This window comes from Glossina fuscipes, unplaced genomic scaffold, assembly GCF_014805625.2.
Source record: "Glossina fuscipes isolate IAEA_lab_2018 unplaced genomic scaffold, Yale_Gfus_2 0, whole genome shotgun sequence".
Classification (NCBI taxonomy): Eukaryota; Metazoa; Arthropoda; class Insecta; order Diptera; family Glossinidae; genus Glossina; species Glossina fuscipes.
This window is the reverse complement of record NW_023998414.1, coordinates 26,613,236-26,629,658: the sequence shown is the minus strand read 5'-3', so window position 1 is coordinate 26,629,658 and position 16,423 is coordinate 26,613,236. Positions and strand designations below refer to the sequence as shown.

Genomic DNA, 16,423 nt, shown 5'->3' with positions numbered 1-16,423 from the left:
GACGGTGAGGCTTAATATTCAAGGCCATAAATTTTTGCTGTGCATATGATGGAATCAGCAAGGTGTAGTAGATTACTAAAACCGTACCAGACTGTTACTGCAGATATCCATTGACGTCAATTGAACAAATTGAGTTTTGTTGAAAAATTTTCAAAAATTGCTTATCAATGGCAAAAGTGATTTGAACCCATCCATTACCATATTTAATAGGCTTTGCCCTTGAGTGAAAATATTCAAAGAATTTGCAACCTGTAGTTGGCAAACAAAAATACAATTAAGAGATGTCAGACAGACAGACGGATAACCGGACAGGCAATGTGTGCAGTGTTAAAATCTACTAAGAAAATAATCCTGAATCGATTGAGACAATAAAACGTGAATTTGTATTATGTTCGCCAGTATGTTGCATATTCTTGCACTCATACCATAAGTGGTATAGGGTACAAAAATTAAAAAAAAAAAAAACAAATAGTACCTAATCAGGTTTTTTTTTCTGATTCCCTCAAGGCACTTTAACCGTAGCCTTTGCACCGTATAATAAATGAAAGTTAATTTTCACTTTTTTTTTTTTTTTTTTTTTTTTTTTTTTTTTTTACGTACAATTTATATATGAACTAAATTACGCAAAAATAAACCACATATGTGGTTGGTTGTATATAGGAGTGATTAAAAAGCTTATTAAAGCATTTATTTATTTGTTAAATAAATAAATTAGTTAAATATATAGAAAGTGCTAAAGTCATATTGTGTAAAATAAAATAATCGTAAATATTTGTGATGAGACAATTAAGAAAAGTAATTAAACTAACAGTCACCGGAATACACTGAGTCAGTCATCTTTTAAGCAAAAAGCATAATTTATTATCATTTTCTTTTTGCAAAGAATTTAATAATCTATGCGCTATGCATACTGGGACGATGCAGCGGCAAAATTCATTTAAATAAAGTAAGAGACATTTAAGAATTTTCGGTGTGTTTTTCTTCTATTTTTTATATCCCCCATCCATCACCGATGGGTGAGCGGTGCATTCATTTTATTGAAACGTTTGCAATGCCCAAAAGGACGCTTCAGAGACAATGTGAAATATATATGTATATATTCTTGATCAGCATTAAATTCTAAATCGGTTAAAGCATCTGTCCGTCTGTCCACCTGTCCGTCTCTATAATATCATTTGTAAATATTCTCATGGCCGCAAAAATCGACTTAATATCTGGTAGAAACATTGAAAGTTCATGCGCGCAGATTGGTATTGGAAAATGGGCCGAATCGGTTAGCGGATACCCGCACAGTAGCAGATAAAATGAAAACAACACAACATGTTTTTCAAAAGGAATAAAAAAAAAATTAGTTTTCCTTATAACTTTTGCTTATAACTTACAGTAGATATATCTATAAAAATTTTGTCGTCTACTGTATGGGCGATGCTGTAGTACCTGTACAAAAATAGCCTGAAAAATTGACCATGCCTACGCAATATTATAATGTATCAAAATTTAATCTTCTTTTTCTCCATACCAGAAACAAACTTTGAAAATCCCATCCAGTATAAAAAGTTTCCTCGAGTCAGCTAAAAGGAGAGAGTGAAAAATGAACCTGATCAGCCCAATAATAGACCTTTATTTACATTGGCAATTTTAAGCGAAGGGGGAAGGTGGATTTTCTTTTTTTAGTTTCCAAACATTCTCTTTTAAATGGTGGTTTCCTTCATTTCTATTCAATCTCTTTAACATTTTTAAGCAGCTGCTTAAAAAATATTATATTACAGGGGAATGGAAAATGAAAAAAGAGTCTCGAAGTATTTTGATTAAATTATTAGATCGCTCTTAATTAGTTTTTTCCATCTTGCGCTTACATGTTTTCTTTTATGTCAGTTAAATTGATTTCGAACTTTTTCCTAAAGCATGTGCATGAGTAATAATAATAAAGAGCTTTAGCGTTTTTAATGCTATTTTATAAAAACTTAAATAAAGTTTATTAAAAATTCTTAAACATCTCAAGCATAAAAATTTCCTGAATTTTACAGTCATTTACTTTAAAAAAATCTACAAGGGACATCGCGAAATCTCATCATCGTGTGCTTTGGCAAACGTATAAGCTGATGAATAATAGACTTTAGTTAGCAAAGCAAAAAAAAAAAAATTCTCCTCGAATTTGGTATTCATTCACTGTATGCATTCAAAAAACCCACTATAAGGTGCGCAACAACATTTCCGACTTTCACACACAACTAGCTAACGTTAACGACATGTTTGCTATTTGTTTTATAGCTTGGACATCTGGTAACAATAACCAATCGTAATGCCAGCATATCTCGCAACGCAACCTTATTTTCCCTAACAACAAAGATGTTGTATTTTTCGCTATGGTAACAGCATATGCTGGAAACGTGACTTTTTTTACTCAATTCGAAGGGGGGGTGCAGTTGAATCGTTACGGGGGACGAACAATGGATTTGCTACGATATCCAAAACCAAAATAAGCGAATTATTATCTGCTATTCGGTGTACTATCATTCACCAGTTGTATGTGTTCTTTGGGTTGAATTTTGCATAGACATGATCTCGCATAGGCTTATCGTCACCGAAAAATTAGGGATATATTCATTTTCAGAAGATAGCATCACAAGCACCACACAGTGTATATATTATTGATCAGCATAATATTTTAGATTGATCTAAGCATGCCTATATGTCATAATGTCCGTTTGTCTGTCTGTTTACTCTCTGTTTTATATGTTCTTATGCCCGCAAAATGGCAGAAAGACAAAGGCAAAAAGTTCTTGCACGCATTGTTTGTATTGAAAATGGGCCAACTAGGTCGAGGTACACGCCTGCAATACTATTGTGTGCTCAAGTGAGCACACCTCTCTTTTATGAAAGGAATCAAAAATCGGTTATTTGCCCATTAGTTGAGCATACATTTCATGGCCGATGTTGTAGTAGCTCTAAAAAAAATTGGAAAAATCGGCCACGCCTACCTAATTTTATAGCATGTCATAATTTCATTTTTTTCGAAACTTTTATTGCGCGCAAAAGTAAACCCTAAAAGTACATATATCCCACTTGCCCACTTTCGAATTCGGAATACACCTAAGAATGTCCGACCTTTCATCTGTAGTAGTTGTGGGGTTTTCCCGTACGCAAAAGTGATATTATTGCTTCCAAACTCGCAAGAGAATTTGAAAAGGAACTAAACTTTTTAATGAACACGCCCACAATAGGCTCATGAGCCTATGTAACAAAAATTGTGAACGCTTTTGCTTTCCGTGTTATTTACTCATAATGTGCAGTACATAGACCAATACAAACGCCCCCATCCAATAATTTAGAGCATAAAAATGTAGTTCTTTTCCTTTTTTTTTTTTTTTAGGATCACGATGATGGGCATAAAAGATTCGGTACCGACCAAATATAAATTTTTTACTTGTTTTCTTATCATTCTATGCTTTCATAAAGCTGTGATGGCAAATTTTTCAACAATGTCTACGACGTATTCAAAGTTATTTACGCGACCGTTTGAGATAATTTTCCCTTTTAATGTTGTTTTTCGGGCATTCCTGCTTCCATAGACCGTAATCAATCACATTTTAATATGAATTCTCCTATTTTCTATCTCAACAATAACAAGGACGGACAGACTGAACAGCAATTAAAGCCTTTTAGAGTTTCGTTATGATTAAATGTATATTTCAATGTTGTAAACGGGGTAATAAAATTAGAGGGAAGGTAGTGTGAAATTAAATTTAAATCTGAGTGAATCAGTTTTGTCAATCGGCTTTAGGGCGTTGAATACAATAATCTTTCCCTTGACGTTCAATTATTTATGTAAATATCCATGAAAATAAAAAAAAAAAAAATTATATATAATTTTTAATAAATATTTTTATTAATACCGCTGAGAATTTTCTCCGTTTGCACATATCATTCATATTCATGTGCTTTCATGTTTTTTCTTTTTTTATTTTCCTTTTTTGTTTTCAAGCCCATAACGTTCAATAAACAATAAAAACTATGATAATTAATTCAACATCAATACGTAAACGATATCTTTTACGTTATCAACTTCCTTTGCGAAAATCAACGGAGAACAACCAAATATTTTTTATGAATGAAAAAAACAAAAAACAAAAATCTTTATACCGATGACACTCATCCAAGTACGACGCACATTTCCGGGGGATACAAAAAAAAAAAAAGAAAAGAAGTAATAAAAAAACCAACAACATATTCCAAAAACTACATGTTTGCTTCTGTGCCTGGCTTTAATTGGGGAAAATCATCGAAAATCCTTTTAATTCTCCCCTTTTGTTTATAATATATATAGAAGGGTTCCGATCAATCCTTCCGCCCATGTCAAGTGAGAAAACAATATTTAGGCGTTTTTTTATAACCAATGTCTATATCGCGTCGACTGGGAACGTTTTCATCTAAATTTTTCACAACAGCACAAGCTACCCTACTGAAGTGATTACAACGCAGTTCTTGGCCAAACGCAACAAACTCTTCGACAGCTAATCATAAATATTCGTACCCCATATAGGGCCAGATCGACTTATTAAAAAGCATCGATGCAAAATCTCAAGCTAATGAAGTAAATACCAACAACGATGAGCACGGATGGATTCGAATCGTATACATATATACATGTAATATGATGATCATTCCATATATTCCTGTAAACTCGAAATAAATATCTTTCGCACGAATTCTATTGATTTATATTATAATACTTAAAATTTTCTAATATTGTAAGTTTTCCCCTAATAACTAATAAAATCGCATTTTGTTTGCCTTTAATTGGAAAACAAAAATTACAATGAAAGTATTTTGAAAGTATTTCAACCGAAATTGCTATTAAACATTGCACGGTTTTGAAGCTTTGAAGTAAAATCAACAACAAGTCCTTTAGCGTTAGCAAAAAACTGATTAAATCCTGTTCTGACATCGCAAGTAAAAAGTCAAACAATATTGCGAAAGCTGTGCGGCAATTACCGGAAGGTATACCAAGTTTACAATTCTTTGTGTTTCACCATAGCATTCGGGAAAGAGAGAAGCCAACGAAACGACATTTAAAATAAAATTAAAAAAACTCATTATCAACAAGTTTTGCAATCATGTTATTAAGTACATAAGCTTTTGTTTCAAAAGAAAACAAGAGAAATTTTTTAATGCTGATTTAAACACACACACACACACACACACACACACACACACACACACATGCAAAGACTAGGATATCTTCAAGTGCCAATTTGCCGGAAGCAATGATATATTTTTTTCTCTAGTTTTCGTCTTCTTTTTGGAAATAAAAAAAAAAGCAACACTTATATAATATTTTCGTAATTTTACGACAACACCAAATACCCATTAACACCTGACATAGACCTACGTATATATATATATATAAGTATAAAATGCAATTAATATATACATATATATATACACAAACTCAAGTATATCAACAACAATAATAATAAGTAAGAAAATATAAGCTTTTCCTTTATTTTTTTTATGTTTTTGTTGTTGTTGTTGTTGTTTTTGTTTTTGTTTTTGTCTTTACTATGCCCAACAAAAACCTACTTAAGGAGACCAGACAATAAGCACTTAAATAAACACAAAAATGTGTGAAAGCCTACGCTTGAATGTAGATGAACATCGCTTTAATGTCCCTCCAAGGACGTATGTGTGTGTCTGGCTTTACGTATGTGAATACCTATTACAATAAGTGGTAAAAAGCAAGAGCCTGTAAGGCATACTTACGGACATTATTGTACGTACATCTGTACGGGAATACGTTAACTTTATCGTTTGATTTGCTAAAAATCATATCGGAAATCTTGTACATATATATATATATATATATATTTTCTTCATCAGGTTAACATTATAAAACGAATATTGTTTATATAGAGTTCCGTACGTACGAACAAGGCCGTTAAGAAAATTGAGTGAATCATTGTTTTTTTTTTTTTTTTTTCTATTTGTTTCTTTTTCATTAATTAAAGCTATGTACGATCGATCAAGATGTCATATAAACCCATTTAGAAGTCTATTAAAGCCTCGATTCAATGCGAAAATGCAAGCGGTATGCGTTACGCTATTCTCCTCATACACAGCGCATATCTTTCTATTGATTTCAACTGATTTTTTGGAACTAAGAGATCGAATGTTCTTGACGAGAGAAAAAAAAAAACTTTTTTTAAACTTTTCTTCAAAATATAACCTAACTTGGCATTAGTGAAAAACTTAGAATGACATATTTTTAATATGTGGACATTAACTTCAACTTTCATTTAATATACGGCACACAACAAACCTTTAAAACCATTGTCACACAACAGCTGTTCTCGACGCTTATGCGTTGACACCATTCGACTCAACTGTGGTCGTATAGTTTCTCGTAAATTACGGGCATACGGGTCGTCGGGGTATACGGTACATCTAGTTAATCCTTACGAATCGCTATAAAATTGCTTTTGAAAAAATTCGTCTCACGAGCTGCTTTCATTTGGCATCTTCTGAAATCAAGATACAATTGATTTCTAACCTGCTTTTCAAATTGGACTCTCATCGCATCTACAATTTTCAGTCGCCATTTCATTGGTAGGTATCAGAGACATTTCGACTAGAGCCGAATATTTATAATTTGTTTTTCGCATCTTTGTAAACATCGCCGAAAATATCCTTTGCCCATTTGCCATTTGCAACAATCACAAATACTCAATAGGGACCACTTGAGATGTGTACATGTTAGGGATCAGCGTAAAATTACAAGTGTATTTAGTCATAGCCATTTAGCACATTATCCATTATTAATGACATTGATATATGGCGTCGCAAGTTAAGTTTACCGCTAAGCTTTGCATAGACATTCGATTCACCAACAAATGGGACAAGAAATTTTTTCACAATCTTGCAAAACGTTAAAGTCGAACAAGACCGCCTTGAAAATATCCTACAAGACTTTGTTTAATGTAATTCCTTATCTATCATGAGATCGGGAGGGAGAGCAGAACGTCAACCAACGTTACTCATAATAAAATAGCAACAATAATGTACACTTTATTACCATACAAAATCTCACTTTTCATGAGGACCGTTACAAGGACAGCACTATCAAATGTAACAAATTTCTGCAAAATAATCTAAAAATTTCAATATGTAGAGCAGAGTTTAAAAACACATAGACTAAGATTAAATAGGCAGAGGGAAGGACGGACATACTTAATTCGATTAACAAAAAAGTTTCGGAACTGGTTGCTATAACAAAATCTCAAGTCGTTCTTATTGGTGCATACATCTGCACTATCTCAATGCCACCTTGGCACAAGTCGTATAGCATATAGTGATAGCTGGAACTACCGAGCTTTTGCATATACCAATTGCTACCAATAGGGAAACCTTTCTTTTGCAGAGTTGCTACAGACCCAAGAACGAAGCCAGTGATCGCTTAAGAGACGAAGTTAAAAAGTGGATAAGATCTGCTCCCTTATCTTCCCCCAATAGAGAAGTAACTGAAACAATCTCAAAGAATATCGACAACGTTTTCACATTCACTTCTATAATTTTCGATACCGTGAAGAAACTTTACAAAAACTATTACCCCGATACTTGGCAGGACTATTTTCATATATCGTTTTAAAATTTTCCGCTTTTAAAAATTTTATTGGAAAAATTTTTTTTATTATAACTTCAACGATAACACCAGATGACGGTTTCTTGGTCGCATTTATCTATGTAATGAGATTTTGATAGCGTTGAATGAACTCATATAGCATATCAGGAGATGAATATAGTCACGCGGCAATGAGTTAGAAAGCTTTTTGAGTGTCCAGTGCATGGACAATCCTTCAGGCTAATTGCGTTATTTATAACAGCAAAGCTGAGTTCACTTATCCTAAGCAATTATGAAACGATTCTATCTCGTTCAAAGCATATGTGAACTAACGGAAAGTTGCATTGTAACAGCAAGATCACGTAACATTTGCTTTTATTTGAAATTTTTTGACTATGTAAAACTTTGTCACATTTACAGTTGTCCTTTTACATCACTCTTTCCTACTTAAGGTGTCATTTAAGTCAAAAAAAAAAAAATAAAAATAACATTAAAAGAGTTACCCCCTTTAATATAGGTCAAATTGTCCTTTTCTTTTTCTCTGTCTCTCTCTCTCTCTCACACACACACACACACACTTTCTCTCTCTTTCTTTATTTCTTTTTCTCTCTCTCTCTCTCTCTCTCTCTCTCTCTCTCTCTCTCTCTCTCTATCTCTCTCGCTCTCTCTTTCTCTGTCTATTCATCTTTCTGTCCATCTGTCCGTCTATCTTTCCATGGTTTGGTTATGTATTTGCCTGGAGATATGTCTTTTTGCTTGTTCGTCTGTTCCTTTACTTATATCCGTTTATCGGCTCTTGTCATCATTCCCACGTATCGTAGCAAAAATTGAGATGAAAGTTTCAATTGTCTCATTTAGTTGATGATCATAAATCAAATTCAAAACTTGACATTTTCTGCCCACAATCACGTTCAGGCGAAGAACGAGAAAAAGCATAATTTGATATTCATATATATCTGCATCTGCTATTGCATACATACATGCACACATACACATACATACATATGTATATGATATTAGTGGGCTTGATACTAGTTTCAATCTTAAGTAAATGATGTTTGCATTTATTTAGTAAGCATTTGTACATTTTTTAATTATACATTTTTTTTTTCTGAAATTTCTCTGCACTCAAACAATAAAAAGAGTAAGTTTACTGCAATAAAATAGAAAGTATTTACGTTACTTATTCAATTTATTTATTTATGCATTTAATTTTTTTTTATTTTTTTTTTTTTTCATTTTTGCCACTTCCTCCCAGACGATTCTATATAAAATAAAAGCATTCGTTGTGCATATAGAACAGCGATTCGTTCTATGAAGGCAAATAATAAAAATTTTCTATAATAATAAAAATAAAAACAAAAAACCACGATTGTTGAAATCATCAAATGAAGATCCTTGTGTCTTTCACTCGGCTGCTGCTGCTGCTGCTGCTGCTGCTATAAAGCATTTAATGTTATTATTGAGGGTTCTTTTATGCTTAAAATTTGTAACATTTAAAGACTTGAAAAGCTTTAGGGTTTATTGTAGGGGTTTGTTTCACGCTCTTTTATTAGTTATTGTAAAATACAATAAATATATAAGAAATCATTTACATGTAATATAATAAAAGTTGTATGTTATTGGTTTTGCATCGTTTTCGTTTATAATCAGAATTCTTACAATTCTATTCGAAATGCGATGAGTCATAATTCGTCTACGATGATGCAATTTCTTCAATTAATTTCCAAAATGTTCATCTTAAGTAATGCCGTCAGTCAAGCGTACTTTCTAGATCCTTTATCAAGGATGCAACTAAAGTTTAAACATTCAAACCTACTATACTCAATAGTTGGATAAATCAGTTACTTTGTCTTAAAAGATCCACTTCAACTTTATTCTCCTACAAATGTTATAAAAACAATGAAAGTTAAATTGAACGAAAAATACTAAAACTTTTTTTTAAATGATTTATAAACATTTGACCTTCTCTGCGTAATTGCTTTATTGAGGTTAGCTTAGCTCACCTATGACTCATAGTGTTTACAAAAATAGACTTTGCTTTATGAAGAAATTTCACTCACCGTAGCGCTTTCCTTTATGCAATGGGATAAAGTTTGTTTGTTCACACATCATTTAATATATGTGCGGACGGTAAAACCACTTTTAAATGAATATAAATTAATTGACAAGAATTTCTTTATCTCAAGAAGACAAAGGAAAACAAAAAAAAAAAAAAAAAAAAAAAAATTTTGAAAAAAAAATTTTATTTACCATTTGATAACGAAAGCTGAATGCTTTATGTTCTTAGTTCCTTACAAGGACAATAAGTTATCATAAGAGAGAAAGGTCTGCCTTTAAGTGAAAATTCAATCTTAACGATAAAATCCATTTATGGCTTAAAGATTGTGTTGTTGTTCTTTTACAGGAATCAAAAGAATTTTTTTAAGATTTTTTACAAAATGACGCAAAAGTCCACTTAGCCGGCGAAAGAGCAAACGACAAAATTCGATGATGGAGAACACACATCGAGCACATGTGCGAATACCAACGCATATGCTGTTTGCTTACATTTTATGTTAGCAAAGGTTCCACTATGTTTACACGCTTTGCTATAATTAAAATTAATTATAATCTCTAGTAAATTAAGCAATACGCTTTGGGCTCATTTTTGCGTTATATAAACACACAAAAACACAGCCGATGTTTCATGCTCTTCTCTGTTGCATAAGGAAATAAATAAACAAAAAAAAAAAAAAAAAAAAAAAAGAGAGGGGGAGAAAAAAAAAAAGCCCACTCCTAAACACATCAGTAACAAAGCATAAAAAAAAAAAAAATAAAAAAAATAAAAAAATTTAGAAAGAATTCTACAAGCAAACAAAAATTAATTTTACTAATTTATAAAACATTCTAAATGTGTTTCATAAAAATACATCGGCATACCATCCTACCATAGACTCTCGTGCACATAGCGAAACGAATGTGTATGTACGTAACATACACTCATACGGAAACTAAGGAAGGACAAAGTAAAATTGTAATCAAATGAGTTTATGAGCTTGAAATGTATGAGCTTGCATAGAGAAGGTGGTGCGCGAAGTAGGTTACGAGGCAAAAAAAAGAAAAAAAAAATGAATAAACAAATAAAGATAAGCGTAAAACGCGCTGTAGAAGTACGAACAACGGACCAACGCATACATATATAAAACTCGGTCAATTACAAGTGCATGGTTTAGAACTTAAACCTATAATATGTTTAAGTTTTATGTAAAGTGGTACGAGGAAATATATACACATGCGGGCACGGCAGCTAGCTAGCTAGCTAGCTAACTAGTTAGTTAGTTATTTGGTTGACGGGCGGAGAGATTACACTCTCACCCCCTTTGATGGTGCGATGTGATTGTTGCATTTTTTCATTGTCTTGCACAAACAATAGCAATAGCGGTTAAGTAAGTAAGGGTAGGCCTTTGGGTCTTAAGGACCAACTAATCCTTTCTTTTTCTTTTATTCATTATTTTTGTCTCGGTCTATATTTCCCTCCCATCCTCCCCTCCCCCTTCCCCATTTCACTTACACGAACACACACACACACACACACATAAACCCATATCTCTATCTCTTTCTTTCTCTTATTATATTTCTATCACATCAAACAGTCAGTCGTCCTTACGTAGTTTCTTAGGATTAAAGTGGTTTTCCTTTCTTTTCTTTCTATTTTTTTTATTATTATTAAACTTCTTTAATGAGATTATTTTTTTTACAGATTTTAGTCCTCAATTTTTGCTTCCATTTCTGCAACGTAAAAGATGTCCTTGCCTGGGGAGCAGCTTTAATACTTAATCATTAATTATAGCATTTTTATATATATCTTTTGAATTACAATCTTGCTAAACTATAATGAACATAAAATTTAATCAAGAGCTTCGAAATTGTTATATAATGTTATATTAGAAGAAAAAAAAAAAAAAAAGTTTTTGTTAGTTTTGCCTTCCATGCTAGAAAGTAGCTGCAGGAGGACGAGCTCGAGTTGCTTGTATTAGGGTGAAAACTTTTAGTTTGCCAAATAATATTTAACGATATGTGTGTATTAACGTTTCAACGGGTTTTCAGTTTCTACCCACGCCACAGTAGCCAGATTAGTTTTGTCAAATCGAAGCTACACATAGGAACACGTATCGCAAACCTATTTAATTTTCATATGTTGGGCTGGGATATCTTTTTTTCTAGGAGAATAACTTTACTTTTTTACTTTCACTATCATTTTGTTCGATTAAATTCAAAATTCATCTTAGTCTTTAGGTGAAAATATTCGAGAAATATTGTCAAAAATTTAACTATTAAAGTAATATAGTCTATAGTTCGATTTGGGAAACAAATTTTCGTCATTTCAATTCATTCATTTCAAAAAAGATCACTTTATGTATATATACATTGTCATATTTATGCATGTAGCCAATTTGACAAGTTTGTGGGCAGGCACTTTTCAATGCAGTATTTTTATACCCATTACCAACGGACGAAGGTTATAATAATTTTATTAAAAAGAATGCCACTTCGAGAAGGAAACATCAGAGATCCCGCAGCATCGAGAGCAGAGATTCGTCAGCATTAATTTCTAAATCGATTTAAGAATATCCGTCCGTCCGCCTGCATAGAGTCTATTGTAAACATTCTCCTGGCCACAAAAATGAAGCTATCGACTTTAAGCAGAAACATTGGAAACGCTTGCACGCAGATTAATATTGAAAATGGGCCAAATCGAACAAAGGACATGCGGACAGGACACTACCACGCAAACACCTCTACTTTTCAAAGGAAATGAAAAATTGATTTTTTACTCATTACTCATAAACTATGGCAAATAAATGTACAAAAATTTTAACCCACATTCTATGGGCGATGCTGTAGCATGGAAAAAATTGACCACGCCTATTCAATATTACAGTGTATCAAAATTTAATTATTTTCTCAATACCTTTATGACACGCAAAAAAACAGCTTCAAAAAACTTAAAACATATATAAATTCATGGGTAGTTATAACCGTTGAATGCACCCAAACCGTCCATCTGTCTGTTTGCGTAACTTTGTAGTAAAAATTTGTAAAATAAAGTGAAAAAAAACTATGCAACCTAAGCTGTGAACATCTTATCTTTGCTTTTCGTGTTTTTCGCTTGCTACTCATAAAGTACAACAGATACACCATAGAAATTTCCACTTTCATTCATATTTCATTCATCTAATAAATATTGCAGAGTATGAAAATTTATCCCTTTTACTTTTCATTAGTCTTCTTTAGGAGAACGGTAATGGGTATAGAAGATATTCTAACGACCGAATATAATTTTCTTACTTATTATAATATATATAATAATATAATGCGGATAATTACGGGTTTGAGAGACGAGTGAGACTTTAACTACGACTGAGGCTTTCATGTGATAATCGAACAGAATTTTTGCTGAGACGATAACCATGGCTAAATTGCTTATGATCCTCCAACTATTCACGCATATGTGATAATGTTATGTAACCTTTAGATAAACACGTAAAACTTCAGTTTAAGCTGAAAATAAATTTTTTTATGTCCGCTTTCTTTTCCTATGCAAATTTCTATTTTAAATATTTGCGTAATAAGAGGAAAAGAAATATTTCATAATAAAGCATTAAAACTGTAACAAAATCAATTGCAATTAAAACAGTTTGGACAGTTTGAAAAGTATTGAAGTCGAAGTATTAATGCATTTTAAAGCAAATTTATTAATTTTCATCATTTCATATATATATACACTCGCATTTGCACTTTAATCTCACGTTCTCTTTGTCTTTGACAAACTCATCTCAAATACTCACATCCTTAACTGCTACGCTTATCTATGGTATTTTTTAGTTTTTCTGCACTTTACGATGATGCGGTCGCAAGAAATTTATGCGTGCGGTTTCGTGTAATTATAATAAAATTTCTCTTCTTTAATGCCAATAAAATTATCGTCATATATTAAGGAGAAAATGTTCATTAATTCTTTAAGTGGCGTAGTTTGTTATGTTTTGTTAAAGTTGCCTGTGTATATATGCCCCTTTGTTTTACACAAATTCTTTTCATAATTGCGCGCTTAGAATTAGGAAAGAAGGCAAAAAAAAAAAAAATAATAATAATAATATAATAATAATAAAAGTGCAGAGGAAGCATTGAATTTCTCTCTCTTCACATATTTTCAATAAGGTAACTGTAATGCGAGAGGTTGGAAAAAAGTGTGAGAAACATTGAGAATATGATCTGTGAGAGTTTTTATTAGAGTTCGTATTTTTCGTTTATTGAAATAACTTACGCACACAAAGCACATAAACATGGCAGGTAAGAAAGTTAGGCGATTATTATTATTTACTACTACTTTAATTTAAAACAAGTAAGAAAATTATATTGGGGTAAGACAATCTTTAGATACCCTATACCACTTCGCCTAATACAGGTATTAACTCGTTTTGATAATAATACACCCACACTTACACATTGTTTCCACGCAAGGGGATACTTTTCATGATAGCTCTTCTCATATTGAAAGAATTATTATATACAATGCTTACCAAAAGAATAGACCAAATTCGATGAGGTTGACTGCTATGTCAATTTGTTACTGTATGCTAATATTTACAATGGCATATTAAAAATTATACCTTTCAAACTCAGTTGTTATAGGAACCGTTTTACGAGAGATGGTTTAAAAAATGTCCTCAGTAAAAGAAAATTTTTCATATCAAATCATAATTTCCAAATACTATTTATTATACAACGAGTTCTATTGAGCAATTTTGAAAATTGCCATTATATGGAGAGGGGTCGAAAAAGTGGACTAATACAAGGCAATACCGTTCATCTTTGGTCGTCGAATCACGTCAGTGTAGCAAATTTCATCAGAAAGCCTCAAAAATTGCGATCTGTAGCTTGAATACAAACTTATATGAATAGACCTCGTAAGGCGGTCAGCTAGACAGGCAAAATTAGACGTTATAATAAACGGTGGGTGTTTATTGCGTTCAACAAGTGGTATAGGGTATAATAAAAAGCAGTTGTAAATATTTATATAAGAGACGGAGAGGCAAAAGGAAAGATAATCTTCGAAAGTTACTTGTATTTGCTTTTGTTCTAATCTTATGAATAAGTTCAGTATATATGTGTGCGCGCTTACATAGAATAGGAAAAGATTTATTTCGGAGAATTCGGAGAATAAAAGCTAAATAAATTCATGCTTCCTATGCTTCAATGCTTCATATAGTGGACCTTTACAATCACTTGTTCATATATGATTAAATGAAAAATCGTAAAAACAAAAACTCCCAAATTGAATATAAGCAAATATAAGAACTTATTAAATATTATATAATAGAAACAAAATGTACATAAATTATGTAAGCTCTCTCAACTATTTTACTGTTAACATCCATCAATGCCTCCTTACACGCGTATATTTTCTGCCCTCCTTCAATTTTTTATTTTTATGTACTATTTTATTAAATTTCAAAAAAAAAAAAAAAAAAAGCGAGCACAGAAGAACACTTTAAAGAGCGACAACCAAACATTTTGAAAAGCACTTGTCATAATCTTCAAATACATTTACCATAAAATAGAATTTTTATATATTCGTATAAACTGTGGCAAATTATTGCAAATATATATACACATGTTTTACACTCTTTCATAAAATCATCTTTATATTTATATAATACGTCGGTGTACAAAGCGAAAAAAAAAAGGTTTTTTGGCTTTTTATTATTTTTTATTTTTCCATAGCATTCTTTAAGTGTGACTTATCACCCATTTTAACCCCTAAATTCATATTATTATCGATGCTGTACATTCCACGTCCCATTCATTTTAAAATTAATTTCATAAAAAAATTGAAATAAAATAAAATTGCCAACAGTATGCATTTAACGGGGAAAAAAGCACTATGCAAAGTGGAATGAGGTTTTGAACATACGATATAGATTTGCATTGATTGGCATTTAAGGGTTAAATTGAAAGATGCGACGAGAAAAAAATTAAAAAACTTATAATGAATGAAATAACTTCGAAATTTATTGTTGATAATGAATATTTATTGGAAAGATGGAATACTCTCTGAAATTCTCCTCATTAAAGCTTCCAGTCAGACAAAGATCGTTATTGGACGAAATATCAATCATCGGCCCTGTCAAATCAACTTGAGGACGTTAAGTATTTTCACATTTAAGTTTAGACGCAATCCAAGAAGAATCGAATGCCTGCCAGTTATGGTGATGGTGTCCAAGATTTCATTGCAAGATGCATTCTTTTTCTTGTCTCATATCCAAATCGTTCTAATAATTTACGCATGAAGGTTTAATCTCAAACTTGATTTCAACAATTTTTAGAGCTTTCAGCAGATTTATCTCTCTATATATCACTAATAGGAAAGAACTGACCTTTTAATTGATTTTAATAACTAATAATAAATATAGAAAGTGCGTCTCTTTCTTTCGAAATTGATCTTAAGATCTCCAGCCTCTATAATGCTAGTTGTCCCTCCATTTCCTTGTCATGCTTGATGCTTGATAAAATTTGTATTGGAATAGAAGGAAAATTTTCGTATAATCTTCCTATCGGCGATAGTCGACAAAAAGCAACCAAATCAACCTTTCTATGCATAATTCAAAACTTGTAGAATTCTTCGATGTTGTACAATATAATACAGTTTACATTGCTTTATGTTTCCCATAAATGGTAAAACTGAAAGCTACTTTAATATTTTTTTATATTAAACAAAAAGAAAAATAGAAAAAAGAAAAGGAAAAGGAAAAAAAAAAAAAA

At 31.8% G+C, this 16,423-nt stretch overlaps 1 protein-coding gene across 1 annotated transcript in view; it reads right to left on the bottom strand.

The window, feature by feature from the left end:
- LOC119644606 (hybrid signal transduction histidine kinase A-like) overlaps nt 1-16,423 on the bottom strand; it is a 63,987-nt gene that overhangs the window by 45,863 nt on the left and 1,701 nt on the right. The gene's annotated exons all lie outside the window — the stretch shown is intronic.